At 38.5% G+C, this 3,848-nt stretch overlaps 1 long non-coding RNA gene across 1 annotated transcript; it reads right to left on the reverse strand.

The window, feature by feature from the left end:
• Positions 1 to 2,276: 2,276 nt before the first annotated feature.
• On the reverse strand, positions 2,277 to 3,488 carry LOC138146062 (uncharacterized). Its single transcript, XR_011164375.1, has 2 exons — positions 2,988 to 3,488; positions 2,277 to 2,954 (listed from the first exon to the last, which is right to left on the reverse strand). It is a non-coding gene; the product is annotated as an uncharacterized lncRNA (long non-coding RNA).
• Positions 3,489 to 3,848: the final 360 nt, after the last annotated feature.

Consider the following 3,848-nt stretch of genomic DNA (forward strand, 5'->3'; position numbering starts at 1 on the left):
TACGCAAAGAACATTAACAGCTTGGTAAATGAGGCACAAAAGATACTGACAGAAATAACACCTTAAAAAAGCAGAATTAGTCAATTGGGGAAAGGAGTTAAAAATGCATTAAAGAAAATAATTCTTTGAAATTAGAATTAAGCAAGTGAAAGCTAATAACTCCATGAAACACCAAGAAACAATAAAATAATGTCAAAAGAATTTAAAAATAGAAGAAAATGGGAGATACCTCATAGAAAAAAATACTTGACCTGGAATATAGATTAAGGAGAGATAATTTAAGAATTATTAAACTACCTGAAAGCCATGATTTTAAAAAAGGAGCCTGGAAATCATATTTCAAAAAATTACAAAGGAAAACTGCCCCAACATCTTAGAAGTAAAGAACAAAGTAGAAATTTTAAGAATCCAACAATCACCTTCTAAAAGAAATACCAAAATGGAAATTCCCAGGAATATTATAGCCAAATTCCAGAGCTCCTGGGTCAAAAGAAAAAAATTGCAAGCAGCCAAAAAGGAACCATTCAAACACAGAGGAGCCACAGTCAGGATCACATAAAATTTAGCTGCTATAACAATAAATGAGCAGAGGGCTTGGAATATGATATTCTGGAAGGAATATAGAATTCTAACCAAGAATAACCCTATCTGGCAAAACTCATCATGATTTTTCAGGGGGAAGGAAAGGAGGGGGATGGACATTTAGTAAAAGAGAAGACTTTCAAGTATTCCTGATGAAAAAACCAGAGGTGAACAGAAAATATGGCATGCAAACATAAGACTTTAGAAATATAAAAAGGTAAACATGAAAGACAAATTATAAGGGATTTAATGTTTACATTCCCAAATTGGAAGATAATACATGAGACATTTAAGACTTTTTCATTTTTAGGGCAGTTAGATGGAATCCTCATAGACAGGGGACATGGATGAGAGTCTATTATGTTGGGATAACCTAAAAAAAATAAAGGAAGGGTGGGAGAAAAAAGGAAGAAGGAGGAAGGGAGAGGAAGAATGGGGGAAATTATCTCTCATAAAAGAGGCATGAAAGCAAGTTTTTGTAATGAAGGAAAAAAAAAATGAAGGGGGTAATGCTTGAACTTTTCCCTCATCTGAACTGGTTCAAAGAGGGGAGAATATACCAGTATAAACATACTCAATTGGGTATAGAAATCTATCTTACCCAACAGAGGGAAGTAGGAGGGGAAGGGGTTAGGAGAAAGACAGGAAGTGTGTGTGTGTGTGTGTGTGTGTGTGTGTGTACACATTCAGGTGAGTATAGAAGTCTATCTTACCCGGGAGGGAGTAGGGAGAGAAGGGGGGGGGGGGGGGGGGAAGGCAGGGATGATAAGAGGGAGGGTGGATTAAGGGAGGCAGTGGCCAGAAGCAAAACAGACTTTTGAGGAGAGACAGGATAAAAAAGAGAGAAAAAAAGACAAACAGAAGAAAATAGTATGGAGGAAAATACACAGTAATAGCAATTCTAGATATAAATGAGATTAACTCACCCACAGAATGGAAGCAGATAGCAGAATGTATTGGAAACCAGAATTCAACAATACATTGGGTTTTTTTGTCTTTCTTTTTATTTTTTTCACTTACTACTATTTTTCCCAATTACATGTAAATATAATTTTCAACACTCATTTTTGCAAGATTTTGAGTTCCAAATTTTTCTTCCCCCCTTCCCTACCTCCATTCTCTCCTAGACAGCAAACAATCTAAAATAGGTTATGTATGTAAAATCATATTAAACATATTTCCACAAACAATATTTTTTACAGGAAACACAGTATACAAAGATAAGGTAAAAATGGGTGTATGATTTAAACATAAAGGGTGATCTAAGCAAATTAGAGGAGCATAGAATATTTTACCTCTCAGATCTATGTATAAGGGAAGAGTTTGTGATCAAACAAGAAATAGAAAGGACCACAGAAAATAAAATGGATAATTTGGATTACATTAAATTTAAAAGGGTTTGCACAAACAATATCAATGCAGACAAAATTAGAAGGAAAGCAGGAAATTTGGGGAAAATTTTACAGCAAGTTTCTCTAATAACGGCCTCAATTCTCAAATATATAGGGAAATGAGCCAAATTTATTAAATAAGATTCATTCCCCAGTGGATAAATGGTGAAATGATATGAACAGGCAGTTTTCAGATAAAGAAATGCAGGCTAGGGGCAACTAGGTGGTGCAGCCCTGGAGTCAGGAGGACCTGAGTTCAAATGCAGCCTCAGATGCTGTAATGTAATACCAAGCAAAGGCAACTTACCAGGTTCAAAATACCAGCATAGGTGCTCTCTATTTTATTCAGTAACAAACCCAGAACAGAGAAGATCAAAACATGACATCATTCAAAATACAGCATTTACTAAGTGTGATTAAATCATCTCCAAGGCCTACCCCACCCCAGGACTTTCCAATCATTCAATCAATTACAAAGTCTCAGTTCCAAATACTTCTCCACCCCTAGGCTATACCTTAATTAAGTCCACCACAAAGCCCCTCTTCTCAAATGGAGATTAGTTTCCAAACATAAGTAAAATACATTCATTTGCTCAACCATAGAACACAAAAAGGTCAAAAGTTCCCCACCCCTAGATCACAATTGAATCTACCCCAGAGTTACATCAAGTTTAAACACAGCACTTAATACCCAAATGGAGGTCTTTTCTTCATCTTGACACGAGGCAAGTTCTCAGCAATCTTAGTTCCTGGGGAGACAAGGCTTAGCAAGGCCATAAGATACATTGCCAGTCCCTTCATGAATTTATCCTCTATCTGTAGAACAGTCCTAGAACCCCTGAACACATTAGCAAAGCCCTCTCCCAGGATTTCTGTAAACATACAACAAGAAAATCCTTCTTCAGGGCTTCTGAACCAACAGAAAGGCTCCCAGACCCCTGCAACAACAGCACTGTCCTTCCCCAGTGGACAGTATTCATTCTGTCTGCCGGACAGTCTCCAGACCCCTGCAACAACAGTACTGTCCCTCACCAGTGGACAGTATTCACTCTCAGTACTGTCCCTCACCAGTGGACAGTATTCACTCTCTGTCTGCAGGACAGTCTCAGGCCTTCTTAACCAAATGCCAGGTTCCAGGACTTCTTCAACAGGACAGTCTTTCACCAGTGGACAAATCTGGCAAAATAACATCAAAACAGACAGACAAAGTACCAGCAAAACAGCCATGTCTCCTCAGTCCTTGGCAGCTCAGGGGGCAGGTCTCAAAAGTCCAGGGCAATTCAAAGCGGCCACCAGCAGTCTCTTAGTCTCCCCCTCTCCACGAGGTGCTGCTTCCAAAAAGAACTTCCGCCTCTCTCTTGTCTCTCCAAATCTACGTCACCAGCTCCTCCCAGTCAGGACTTTCTTTTCACATCAAAAAGTCCATCCCACAGGTGGGATTAACAAGCTCTGGGTTTTAATACAATCAATTTGAAAACCAAGCCAATACAGGGGAATCTTTAATTGCCATTACTATCACAGATGCTTGACACACTTACTAGCTGTGTGACCTTGGGCAAGTCACTTAACCCCAATGGCCTTGCCTTCCCCCCTCCAAAAAAAAAGAATTCAGGCTATCAATAGTCATATGAAAAAAATGCTTAAAATCACTTTTGGTTAAAGAAATGAAAATTTAAAACAACTCTGAGGTGCTGAGTCACAAAAATCAGATTGGCTAAAATGATATAAAAGGAAAATGATAAATGTTGTAAGTGATGTGGGAAATTGGGACACTAATGTACTGTTGGTGGAGTTGTAAACTGATCCAACCATTTTGGAGAGCAATCTGGAACTATGCCCAAAGGCCTATCAAACTACAATGCCCTTTGATGCTGC

Source organism: Petaurus breviceps, unplaced genomic scaffold, assembly GCF_028583685.1.
Source record: "Petaurus breviceps papuanus isolate PSGF00001 unplaced genomic scaffold, PetGlider_PUasm1.0 90752, whole genome shotgun sequence".
Lineage (NCBI taxonomy): Eukaryota > Metazoa > Chordata > Mammalia > Diprotodontia > Petauridae > Petaurus > Petaurus breviceps.